General features: G+C 30.1%; 1 protein-coding gene and 1 long non-coding RNA gene across 5 annotated transcripts in view; one reads left to right on the forward strand and one right to left on the reverse strand.

Moving 5' to 3' along the window:
* The window catches only part of LOC142330220 (corticotropin-releasing factor-binding protein), a 395,376-nt gene that overhangs the window by 275,149 nt on the left and 106,086 nt on the right, over positions 1–14,141 (reverse strand). The gene's annotated exons all lie outside the window — the stretch shown is intronic.
* Positions 1–14,141, forward strand: part of LOC142330221 (uncharacterized) — a 373,896-nt gene that overhangs the window by 253,661 nt on the left and 106,094 nt on the right. The gene's annotated exons all lie outside the window — the stretch shown is intronic.

The raw sequence follows: 14,141 nt of genomic DNA on the forward strand, positions 1-14,141 counted from the left end.
AAAAAAATAACAATATTTGCAAAAGGAACATTCGCAAAAATCGTACTCCCACCCTAAAAATGCTGTTAGTAGTCTGCTATGTTGTGACGTCACAGGTGAGCGGTACAATTATTATTAATTAAATAAATTAATAATATTTAATGAGTAAAAAAGTAACTCGTCTGGCTGGGTCTCGAACTCGATAGCCCGGTTGAGTCGGTACCTGGTGCGTTAAGTTTCGCGGCTACATCAGTCTACCGACCGTACAAGTGAAATTTGTTCTATGTAAGTTGTGAAATTACATTAGATTAGTTAGTGCCGACCGTAGCCGCTAGTACCGCTAAACCCGGCGAAATTTAGTTAGAGCGCGCACTTTAGTGGAAAGTGCGCTCACACTTTAGTTAGAATCATTGAATTAAATAAACGAAAAAAATATTATATTTAAATAAAATGTATTTTAAATTAAATCACGTTTGTATGTGTATGTAAGCCTTGCATCCACAGTTGTTATCAGCTTTTGTAATTAACAATGATCATTTTCTCGTATTTATAAATCCCCATTATCTTTAGAGTCGATTATTCTTAACGTTTTAAAAGAATTCATTGTTACCAAGATTTATCTTACCATTTACAAACTCATATTATGTTTAATTATGATTTTTTTTTACCTTCAAAACCACCGTTAGGTATTGATTCAGAGGATGAGATGAATGACAAGTTTCGTGTGAAAATGCCATGCCTCACCGGGATTCAAACCTGGAACCTCCGGATGAAAGACGCTACCAATCACGCCACGAGACCAGCTTAATTATGGTATTAATTTTTTTTATATATTTTTTTTGGGTGCGGGCGGGGAAAGAATAAATTTTCGTCTATTCTTCATTAAAATAATTCTGAAATTATTTTGAATTTCACTTCACCACCGATATATATTGTATAATATATTTAAAGAATATTGTATTTTTTTGTGATGAAATGAAAAATAATAAAACAATTATAACATATATTGGTGTAACCACTACTAATACGTACGTAGATGGGTACACAGAAATTGTATATCGAAAATCGTAAATGATATTGCCCAATTATATAAATTGTTGTTGATCATTTATTTTTTCTGTTTAGCCTGCGGAATCACCGTAAGGTATTACTTCGAGGATGAATGAGGGTGATATGAATGTAAATGAAAAGTAGTCTTGTACAGTCTCAGGTTGACTATTTCTGAGATGTGTAGTTCATTGAAACCCAACCACCAAAGAACACCAATATTCACGATCTAGTATTCAAATCCGTATAAGAGCCTTTACTAGGATTTGAACCTTAGTACTCTAGACTTCTAAATCAGTTGATTTGCGATGACGAGTTAACTACTAGAACAACCCGGTGGGTTATGTAAACTGTTACATTTCGGGACAGTTCTTCTACTAACGATATGTTAAAGGAATGAATTAAAAATTAATTATATTATATATTTCAATATTTGTATTTATTACAAAATGTTTTCGAATACACGTGTTATCCTAGCAATATTTAATTAATAAAAATTCAGTTTTCTTTAAATTAATAATTCTTTTTTACTTCCTTGTACGAAGTAAAGGAAGTATTGTGATCGCGAAAAATTTTGGTTTTCAGATTTTAACATAAATATCCATTTTGGCCATCCCTGAATCCATTTTGACTAATTTCGGCGTGACGTCTGTATGTACATGTGTATCTCGCAAACTCAAAAATGATTAGCCATAGGATGTTGAAATTTTGGATTTAGGACTGTTGTAACATCTAGTTTTGACTTCCCATTTTGATTGTTATCGACTGGACCAAAAATGTTCAAAAAAGGCCAAAATCCTGTCATCATCAAAGCACGTTTATTAGCTCGCCAGAAAACCGGTAGGTAATCTTTATTTGTAGTTTTTAATGCGCGAGAATTCAAGGATATATCAATTAACAACGATTTAATCAAGCAGTTTGCGTACGCATTTGAGCACAGCAACATAGAAAGATCCTTTGCTGTTTTATGACCCGGTGCGGTTTTCTGTTCTTTAAAAAGGATTTTTTTCCAATATACACCTGTATCAGCTGCATTGAAAACCTGTTTTGGTACGTAATCTTTCTCCTTTATGATACTTAAAAATTTTTCTGGCTATTATTCAGCAGCTTTGAAATCTGCAGAAGCTTTTATACCTCGAAGTTGCACATTGTGCAAACTGTATCTTTTTTAAATCTCTTGAACCAGCCCTTACTGACATTAAAACTGAAATTGGATGAACTATTGGTAGAAATTTCAGATTTATTACCTGTTTCACTGGACACCCTGCGATAAAGCCTTTTCTCGAATTAAAGCTGAACTTAATGACGTATGCTTTTGAGTTTGGTCTTCCATCCATGTCACTAACAACTTTTCGACTTTCTCCAAATCGGATTTTGTGTGTACGAAACGACCTTGGCACAAACCGGTACATTGGCCGCGATACTTTGGCGTATTTTGTCTTGATTAAACTGTATTGTACGCACAGACGATTCATTTAAGTTAAACTTTCTAGCTACAGACTTGACAGTAGTCTTTATTATCTAGAAAATTTAGAATTTTATTTTTTTAATAACGATAAAACGTTTTTTTTTCTTTCTTAGTTTTTAACAAAGCACTCAGTTTTGATCACAGTAAGTAAAGGAACAGTACAGTAAAAAAAAAAGTAGCCTTATGAAGGTAGCTGCAAAACACACTAAAACTCAATAACAGTTACTAGACGTACTTAACGCAGTGTTTTTGTACACAGGCACATGTAGGCTAACATAAACTGCGAATGAACGATGACTGTGAAACCAGTGCACTGTTCATTACAATGACACATTTCCTGTGAGTACAGAATAAACACACCGATAAATGTGCTAATATTTAATCTCGTAATCTAAATATGTACTCTGCACTACAGTATTTTAGTCTCTTTTACAAAATATGATAATGACTTTGTGACCACATATAATTGAAACCTATCGCGTATTCGGTAATAATTTTTCTAACTTATTTAAACGCGTATAACTGAAATCGCGTAAAAAAAATTACGCGTAAAATGAGAGAGCACTGTATTATATTGTTATGTTTGCCATTACCTACGGAATACGTAATTAATTGCACGGGGAAATATGAAGAGGAAAAAAATTCATGAATTAATTCAGAATATAGTAATACTTTTAGATGTTTATAGAAACCAAAATGGAATAGAAAATAATCTAAAATCATTCGAATGATTGATGACAAAAAAAAACTGAATATTTCGCTTCTACTGACTGCCCTTGCCGAATTTATTATATACTTCTATTTATTACGTTTTTTCTCCTTTTGGAAGTTCGAGATGACTGGGTTGATATGTCGAGAGCAATGAAAATTCATAGGAAAAAAGAAGAGAAAATGAAAGAGTACAGTTATATAAGAAGAAAGGAAGAGAGAAAATATTTATTTCTTCTTATACGAAAAAAATCTCCTGCATACGCACAATAAGGCAGATAGAAGTGGTTATTATTTGAAATAGTAAACTTTACTATGGTATAGACTAAAAGGTACATTATTTCATATTTTATTATATTTTCTTTTTGTCCTGTTTGTTCTTATATTTTTTTTCCTTTTAACATGTTCTTTACAATACTTCTATGAAGCGGACATATAAATTTATCAAATGTAATTTCTGAAGATTTATTTAATACTGTATTTTATTTAAAGCAGCTTTACTTTAAAAACATAAAGCTACTCGTGATATAACAAATAAACTCTTGAATGTATATACTTGGGCGAAACATTGATTTATGAATCTTCTTTTCCAAAATGTGTATTTATTTTTCATTTTTATCTGAGTGCTTGTTATAAATTGCTTACGTTATACTTCTGACAGTATAAAATATATTTGAAAGTTATTATAGAATATAATTCTATAATAACGCTCAGAAAATTTTGAATAAATTCATATTTTGATAAAATTGGGTAAAATTGCAAAGATGTAACCTTTTTTTTTTTTTAGATGTAACCTCCAACTATTTATGTTAACTATAATTCAAGTTGAGGCTTTTTTCAGATTTACTGGGGGAAAAAGCTTCGTTCTTTATATAAAATTATTTTCTTGATATCCCAGATTTACTGCAAGCTAAGAAGAATATAATCTAAGCATATCTAAGTAAATATAATGTGTGAAAACGTCTATAATATGTAAACTGTTTTATGAAAAGGCATTAAAAAAATAATACTAACTAAAATTAAAAAAATAGGAACTTTATCGAATATTGAGTATATATATATTGCTTAATGAATTAAATCCTTAATTCAGAACAGAAGCTTTTGAAGCTTATACATGGGAATATGCAAATGAAGATTGGGATTCGAACCCAGTTCAAGGACTTGAGCGCTGGAACTCTCGACTTCCAAATCAATTGATTTGAGAAGACGCGTTCACCACTTAGACAAACTCAGTGGGTTATGTTGGTAAGAGTCCTTTCTTTTTCCTGTTTAGCGTCCGGTGATTACCGTTCAGATAATACTTCAGAGGATGAATGCGGATGATATGTATGAATGTAAAAGAAGTGTAGTCTTGTACAGTCTCAGTTCGACCATTCCTAAGATGTGTGGTTAATTGCAACCAACCACCAAACAACACCGGTATCCACGATCTAGTATTCAAATCCGTGTAAAAATATCTGACTTTACTAAAACTTGAATGCTGTCGGTAAGAGTCTGCAGACTGTCAACTCAACGAACTACGTTTACAGTTCTAAAGATGATTTGACTTAACTTTACAGTGAAATGAAAATGGGAAAAATAAAATAAACGTGAAAACATTATATTTCAGTTCAGTTAGATTTGTAATAAAGAATACTTTAAAAAAATACATCGAATTTTGTTAGACAACGTTTTTTTTTCATTTGATGAACCGTGGGACTCGAATGTCATTTTATCCTAATTTTTACGGTACTTTTACGAATTACACCGCTAGATAGCAGTACTTGAAAGTACTAGATAGCGAAAAAACTTAATAATATATTTGAAATAATAAAATTTAAAAGAAAATATACTGCAGCTTGTTTTAATAGTAAATAGTCAAATGCAAATTAAAGTACTGAATATGAAACAATTTTTTTAATTCCCATCACTTCTTTAGAATAAAAAGTATTAGTTTACAAGAGATTATACTAGTTTTATTATAAAAAAAAGGGAATAAATAAAACAGAAATAAATTCGATTGGTAAAATCGAATTTAACGATAAAAATCGATGGTTACACATGCAAAGTAACAAATACAGTATTACATCACGGATCTTCTATTCGTGAAAGTCATTGTAATAGTTTTATTAAAAAAGAAAAAAGTATGATATGATAAGAAACGAGTATTTTATTAAATAAAGCAAATATCCAATTAGAGTATCTTTGCAGAGTATAAATATATAAATAAACTGAAAAAGTACACTTCTTAATTAAAAAATACCTCCATATTTATTCATAAAAATTTTAAGTTTTCAATTCATTCTTAATTTTAAAGTAATCGTAGATTTTAATAAAATTTTACTTTTAGACTGATCTATGTGAATGAAACAAAAAGATCTGGTTTTTTATACTGGTCTCTGTTTGCATATTTAAAAAAGTAAAGAACTGACTTTTGCCAATTCTGATGTATTATTTATTGTGTTAGGCATTCGTATACTAAAAAAAATATTGCTATTGTATGAAAAGAACACCTTAAAACTATAATTAAATTAAACTGAAAATCATAAGTCTAAGGGTGCTTTAGAAAATTATATTTTTACATTTTTTAAGGTATTTTAGGTGCTTTGCTTTAAGGTTACTATTTTTAGATGCGTTTTTACCCTGTCGTAGACAGGTATAAAAAATAGTATATTAATTTAATTTTAAATAACATTATCTTATTATTATAATGATTAAAAAATTAGTTATTAGTTACTAATTAACTAATAACTAATTAGTTACTAATGAGGTTTTGTATATATATAAAATATATATAATATAATATATAAATCCTATATAAATATATATAATATATAATATAAATATATAATATATAAAATATATAATATATATATATAAAATATATAATATATTATATAAAATAATAAATCTTAATAGTTTAAACCTTTTGTTTAAAACTTTTAAACGTTTCGTATAAACTTTTGTTGAAAACTTATTTTAAACGAATTAACAAGATAGAAAGTCTTAAATCCTTCTTTTATCAATTCTATACTTCTTAGTTTAAATGTTTTGCAAATGGAATGGGTACTTTAAAGTTAATTACGATCCGGTCAACAGGCAAACAGACTGACATTTCATATTACGTATGCGTTTAATAGTTATTTATATTTAATAAAATTTTATGTTAGTTATAAATCATATTATTGCGTTATTTTAATGTCCTGTGTACCAGTATATTTAACGTTTGTGAAAAGCAATATTTACCGTTTGACTATTGGAATGATCTAATAGTGGGGATATTGGTTTCACTGTTTATACATCTGGTACCAAACACAATTTGAAATTCAAAGTTTGTAACTGTTGTGTTTCCTTTATTGAACTGAAAACATAAATTTAACGTTAACGTTAAAGATGTACATCTAAATTTGAGTGTTATAATTGTAGTACGATCGGCGTAAAATATACAATGAAAACATTCAATTAAATTTACAATGAGAACAATTAAGCGATTCCTTTTACTTTTTTAAAATAGATACATTCAGGACGATTAGCGAAGAGTGTAACAGACTTTTCAGTTGATGTTCTACTGGTGAAAATAAGTAAGGAAGTTCATATAAACATAGCTTCGGAAACGCTTCGTTAGCGAGTGTTGACTGGGGAAATATTTCGCCCTGGTTTCTGTACCTTCGATAAAATTAAGCCCGACTGTAGTTCAAGAGGTAAATTTACATGTTTTATATAAAATCTTACCTGAAAAATTGAAGGCACAGAAATCAAATCTTTCGTCAGCCGACACTCGCTAACCAAGCGTTTCTAAACCTATGTTTATATGAAATTACTTCCTTATTTTTACCAGTGGAACATGAACAGCAATTTTGTTACATTCTTCGTAAATCACTCTGCATACATTTTATATAAATCTCATAAAAAATATGTCGCGTGGGTTTGTTTGTTTTTTGTATGTGCTCACATTTTTAGCCGCTATTGGCAGTTAAAATACGGAGCGGATCAATGGTGGTGCGCCGGGCGGTTGCGTCAGCGCACGAACGAGTCATTCATTTGAACGATTTATACTTCTTGATACGATAGATTTATCTACAATTTATAAAAATGTTCAGGATTTTGAAACTTTCGTTGTAAAAGTTGCTATTAGTACTTTAAATTCATGAACATTATTTAGTTACAATTGACAAAAGCATTTAACAGAATCATTTGTAATGAAACTTAAACCATGTAACATTTTCGCGGCGGCCCATAGACTCGCCTTTTTTCTAGTATTATATTAAAATCAGGAAAAAATATATATATAGGGAGAGAGAGAGTGAGAACATCAACATAAACAAAAATTTCACGTGGAAAAATGTCCTACCTTACTTCATTTTCCTTCTGTCCGCCATTTTGTGCTTCAAGTACGAATTTATATCTTAAAAACAGATTGCAATATTTGAAATGAACTTTGTAAACACATATCCAATAACATTTTCCTAAAATACGTTTTAAAATTTTGCCTTTGAAAATTCCAAAATTTCGGCTGTTAAAAGCTTTTAATCATAACTCCGAAAATAAGTTTATCAAATTAAGTTGTATTAAATAAAGTGGTAAGAGTTTAATTGTTACACAAATGAAATCTTGTTCAAATCGATTAATAATAGCTGAAATAATCAAAGCAGATCGCAAAAATTATGAAGTAAAAACAGGCACAAAAATGTCATACTGCATAATATTTCAGTCTGTTATTATGATATAAATTTATACTTTTTTTTCCTGCTTAGCCTCCGGTAACTACCGTTTAGATAATACTTCAGAGGATGAATGAGGATAATATGTATGAGTGTGAATGAAGTGTAGTCTTGTACATTCTCAGTTCGACCATACCTGAGATGTGTGGTTAATTGAAACCCAACCACCAAAGAACACCGTTATCCACGATCTAGTATTCAAGTCCGTGTAAAAATAGCTGGCTTTACTAGGACTTGAACGCAGGAACTCTCGACTTCCAAATCAGCTGATTTGGGAAGACGCGTTCACCACTAGACCAACCCGGTGCGTTGATATAAATTTATACTGCAAAAATATAAATTGTCAATGAGAGACAGATGGCGAGGTAGAGCATTTGTCCATATGAACTTTTCTGTCTATTTTAATATCCTGAATCATTATCCCTTAAGTTTGGCAAATTCCTACCGAGATATCAAATATATATACAGAGTGTATCACGAAGTTCTTCCGGAGCTTTCATAAACTATTTTATTCGAAAAAGTAATGGAAAAAGTTCATATAAACATATGTCTTAAAATGTTTCGTTTGCGACTTCGGGCTAGTGAAAGATTTCGTTTGCATTTTAGCTACCCCGGAGAAATGAGGTAGTATTGGAATTTTTAGGTCGGTAATTAAGGAACAGAATTAGTGATTTATTATGGATTTTTACCGGCAAAATTGTATAAAATAGATCCCATAACCGTATCTGCAGTAGTTTTTAAAACTTTTAAACAAAACTTGTAGAGAATTCATTTTTGAACAAAATGGTGAAAGACAAGTTGAATAAAACAAAGAAATTTAGAAAAAATTGAATTTTATTTAGAAACAATACATTACTAAATTTGTCAAAGAAGTCCTTATTTAATGTAAAAAAAAACCAAATTACATTTTTTTGGTGTGAAAAAATTGTAAAAGAAAATTTACTGTTAAAATTTGCTGTTAAAAAATTTAAAAAATTAAAAATTACACAAATGTAAAATAAAAAGAAATAAATAGTAATTACTTAGATAATAGTTTTTATATTAACTAACTGATCAGGGCTCGCTTCGCTTGGTTGACCTCGACTCGTTCGTATCCTCATGTTTGTGAGAATACCAAAAAGGAGTAAGCGTAAGGGAAGAAATATAAATTGTGTCAGATTTGCCAATTGCAGATAAGACACCCGAATATTACAAGGAATGATAGAAAGCATTGGAGGTAGGGAAGAAGAAATATCGGATAACTGAATATGGGTAGACTGGAGGAGTAAAGATAAGATTAAGATGAGAATTGCAATGTTAAAGAAAGCCTTTTTTAGAAAGAAAATTCTTCTCTGCCGCAACATTGATCTCAACCTGTGGAAGAATATGGTAAAATGCTTTGTTTGGAATAAACGTTTGTACGGTATTGAAACATGGGAACCGAAAAAAAAGGAAAAAGATAAATCTTTTGAAATGTGTGTCTGGAGGAGGATGGAGAAGATAAAATGGATGGACATAGTAGATAACGTAGAAGTATTAAGAAGAATAAATGACGGTAGAACAGTATTGGCGGTTATCAGAAGGAGGAAAGGAAACCGTATTGGACATATAATTAGGGGAAAAGAAGGAATAATTATTACAGTTGTTGAAGGTGAAAAAAGAACTGGAAGGAACAGGCTAAAGTTAATAAATAATATAAATATTAGTGAAGGTTATGATAGGACAAAAAGAAAAGAATGGGACAGAAACAGATGGAGACAATAGTGATGCCAGGGACCTGCCAATAGGCAGAACACCACATAATGATGTAGTATCCAAGTTTGAATGCAGGGTTAGCAATGTTTTACAAGCCACAAAATTCATCGTTCATAAGCTGCTGTAATTGGATAAAGTGTATATTACATTATATATATAGACGGTGCCCCAAAATGTACGAGAAGTAACTTTGGTTGGAAGAAATTCTTTATATCAGAATAAGGTCAAAAATACTTATAATCCTTACTCTCAAAAGCCGGGAATCGTTTAGTTTCCTTCTGTCCGATATTTTACGTTTTCTTCAACAAAAATTTCTATCTCAAGAACGGATTGAGATATTTTAATAAAATTTAATTTACACATTTAAACCGATATTCTTGACAAAATTTATTTACATTGATTATATTTATCTCCAGGTCCAGGTAGAAATGATTTCTTGTGCTGTAACCTGTATTTCATTTTTCTTTTAGATATGTTTTCAAATTATTTATAATAAACATTAATGTATGATATACAAACAGTTACAGCTCTTCACAGCTTGGTTTTCCATTAGAATTAATTATCGTTCCTTTTAAAAAGCTTTATAATTCAATTTTTATTTATTTAGTTTAACTAGTCATGCATCAAAAATCTTAACTAGAATTCTATACAGAAGAATTGAGAGGAGAATGGAAGAAGTGTTAGGAGAAGACCAATTTGGTTTCAGGAAAAGTATAGGGACAAGGGAAGCAATTTTAGGCCTCAGATTAATAGTAGAAGAAAGATTAAAGAAAAACAAACCAACATACTTGGCTCTTATCGACCTAGAAAAGGCATTCGATAACGTAGACTGGAATAAAATGTTCAGCATTTAAAAAAAATTAGGGTTCAAATACAGAGATAGAAGAACAATTGCTAACATGTACAGGAACCAAACAGCAACAGTAATAATCGAAGAACATATCCCCGTTACTTTTTAATCTTTTCATGGAACTAGCAGTTAATGATGTTAAAGAATAATTTAGATTCGGAGTAACAGTACAAGGTGAAAAGATAAAGATGCTACGATTTGCTGATGATATAGTAATTCTAGCCGAGAGTAAAAAGGATTTAGAAGAAACAATGAACGGCATAGATGAAGTCCTACGCAAGAACTATCGCATGAAAATAAACAAGAACAAAACAAAAGTAATGAAATGTAGTAGAAATAACAAAGATGGACCGCTGAATGTGAAAATAGGAGGAGAAAAGATTATGGAGGTAGAAGAATTTTGTTATTTGGGAAGTAGAATTACTAAAGATGGACGAAGCAGGAGCGATATAAAATGCCGAATAGCACAAGCTAAAACGAGCCTTCAGTAAGAAATATAATTTGTTTACATCAAAAATTAATTTAAATGTCAGGAAAAGATTTTTGAAAGTATATGTTTGGAGTATCGCTTTATATGGAAGTGAAACTTGGACGATCGGAGTAACTGAGAAGAAAAGATTAGAAGCTTTTGAAATGCGGTGCTATAGGAGAATGTTAAAAATCAGATGGGTGGATAAAGTGACAAATGAAGAGGTATTGCGGCAAATAGATGAAGAAAGAAGCGTTTGGAAAAATGTAGTTAAAAGAACAGACAGACTTATAGGCCACATACTAAGGCATCCTGGAATAGTCTCTTTAATATTGGAAGGACAGGTAGAAGGAAAATATTGTGTAGGCAGGCCACGTTTGGAATATGTAAAACAAATTGTTAGGGATGTAGGACGTAGGGGGTATACTGAAATGAAACGACTAGCAGTAGATAGGGAATCTTGGGGAGCTGCATCAAACCAGTCAAATGAATGAAGACAAAAAAAAAAATTATTTAGATAGATATTTTTTTAATTAACATTATTTTTTCATAATTCATATATACTTATAATGTTATGACCTCTTTTATTATAAATTAATATTTAAATAAGAGATATATACTGATATGCATTTTTAATAATGGTGGTCAGTTTGAAAATCTGTTATAATTGACACTGCTGTTTTCTTATAATTCTTTCTTCCTAATAAATGATACTAAATCCACACAGTTCAAGGTAAAATTCTTTTAATTTTACCTTTATTTTACACTTTATTTAATTTTCAAACTTTGAAATATTATTTGACAACCACGCTTTAAACGTAAGATTTTCATTAAATATAATACAGATGGCCACGATATTTGATTTTACAATTTATAGCCTGAAGCTCAGTAACGGCTGAGTTTAGAGAAAAGTATCTAAGAATAAAAGTGCCTACTGTAAAATCTACTGTAAAAATTTTTTACCATAAAATACAATAAAAACGTAAGGTTTCTATTTAAAATAATGATATTGGTCGCCATGTTGGAAAAATGGCGAAGATTTCAAAAATTAAAAAAACTGGATTTTTAATGTAGGGAAAATCTAGAGAAGGTTTTCCATTTAAACTTCTTATAAAACTGGTTTTTCAGATTACAAAGGAATCTTGAGTTGATCACTGTACATCTTAGTCCAGGCGGTATCTGTTTTGGGTTGGACTTTTTCTACATGACCGCTAATTTTTTCTTTAATGCCTCCGAAATATCATCAGAAATGATTATTTCGTTATATGCAAGTTGAGAAAGGTGTACTTAAATTTTTATTAAAAAAAATGCAAAGAAATCGCAAAAGTATCAATTTTTTTCCTGTATCCCTAGATAACTCGATAACTTTTCATTTTAGAGAAAAGATCGAAAGAGAAAAAGTTTTGTTATTAAATTTTACACATTATCATCGGTTGAAAATCGATAAACAACATTATTTTGAGACAAAAATAGCAATACCTCTAAAAAAAAATGGAAAAAAAAAACAAGATTTTGATAATTTTTTTCGTGTACTTATACGTAGGACCTTCAGACTTTGCCTCAAACAACCTTTAGGTCGATTTCATAAGAAGATACCTATTGTAATGGATACCATGATTCGCTACCGAAAATTTTCGACATATCTTCGCATTTCACCCACACTCCAAACCACCGTCAGTTCAAAAGTTTATACATATATGTCAGTTTCTCGTGGACACGATAACTGCCGTAATTTTAAGCCAATCACTTTCAAACTTATTCATCAAATATAACGACCCAAAATCTCCGTCGAGTTCGTTAATGAACAAAATCGGACCATGGGAGTGGAAATGTGGGGAGCTTTTTCGAAAAAACAAAATATTGCTATAACTAACTTTTTAAGTAAAATATCGAATTCGTTTAAAGTTCCTAAAATTCTTTGGATAAGGGCCTAAAACTTAACTAAGCAAAGTTTTTTTAATATCACTAACCATTGGCCCAGGAGATGACAAAAAAATGGGTTCGAAGACGAAAACATCATACATCTCTTAATAGGCACAGTATCGAATCGGTTTAAAGTGGTTGTTAGACAACCTCTAAGCATTACCTACAACTTTTTTCAGTAACAATTTTTGATATGACCAACCGTTACGGCATTGTGTAGAGCCTGAAATAAAGTATCTAAATACTTGAAGTAACTTTAATTACATATAAATGAGCATTCAAACTTTGAAACGCATTTTGAAAAATTTAAATCGGTTCATTAGGAAAGATATTCAGTTTGTTTAAAAGCAAAAAAAAAGAAAAAATTGAAAGTATGTTGGAAAAATTCTCTAAGTTCTTCTAATTAACCAATTTGGATTTTTCAAAATTCATTTGAAAATTTGAGTGATATTTTATAAATTTGAGTGATTAAATTTTCAAGTATCTAGAGACTTCATTTCCGGCTCTGCACAATTTGGAAAAAATTGCATTTTTTTTAATCTGGATTGCAAAATTATCGTGCAAAAACTGTAAGACCGATTTTTTTTTTTAATTTGGGGTGTTGCTTTATCATATCAAAAAATGAGGCAAAAACTGAAGATCCTATCTGTAAGTACTAGAAAAATAATTACTAAACAATCTTGTTTTTCTTTTTTCATTTTTTTGACAGTTATCGCTAATTTTGCATCGATAGTAACGTATTTTTCGATATGCAACCGATGGAATTGTATGTAAAATTTAGTAACAAAACGTTTTTTTCCTCGATCTTTTCTCTAAAATGAACAGTTATAGAGTTATCTAGAGAAATAGAGAACAAAATGTATATATTTGCGATTTTTTTATATATATATTTTTTTAATAAAACTTTAAACACACCTTTTCATCTTATCTTTTTATCTTATTCTTTACCTTCTACATCTTTATTTTCTTTCATCTTATTTCATTCAACGAAATAATCATTCCCGATGATATTTCGGATGCATTAAACCAAAAATTAGCGATTATGTAGGAAAAGTTCAAATATGCCTTTTTTAAAACAGATAGCCGCCTGGACTAAAATGTACTTCTGCGTTTCAATGTATTGTTAAAATGTATTCAATTGTTACTTTGAGTAATTACCGCATGTGAGAAATTTATCTAAATAAGTAACATACCGAAGCTTATATATTAGAATGTTTTTAAAAAATATTTGTTGCAATATATCTTATGACACGTATTTATTAT

This window comes from Lycorma delicatula, chromosome 9 (assembly GCF_047948215.1).
Source record: "Lycorma delicatula isolate Av1 chromosome 9, ASM4794821v1, whole genome shotgun sequence".
Taxonomy (NCBI): domain Eukaryota; kingdom Metazoa; phylum Arthropoda; class Insecta; order Hemiptera; family Fulgoridae; genus Lycorma; species Lycorma delicatula.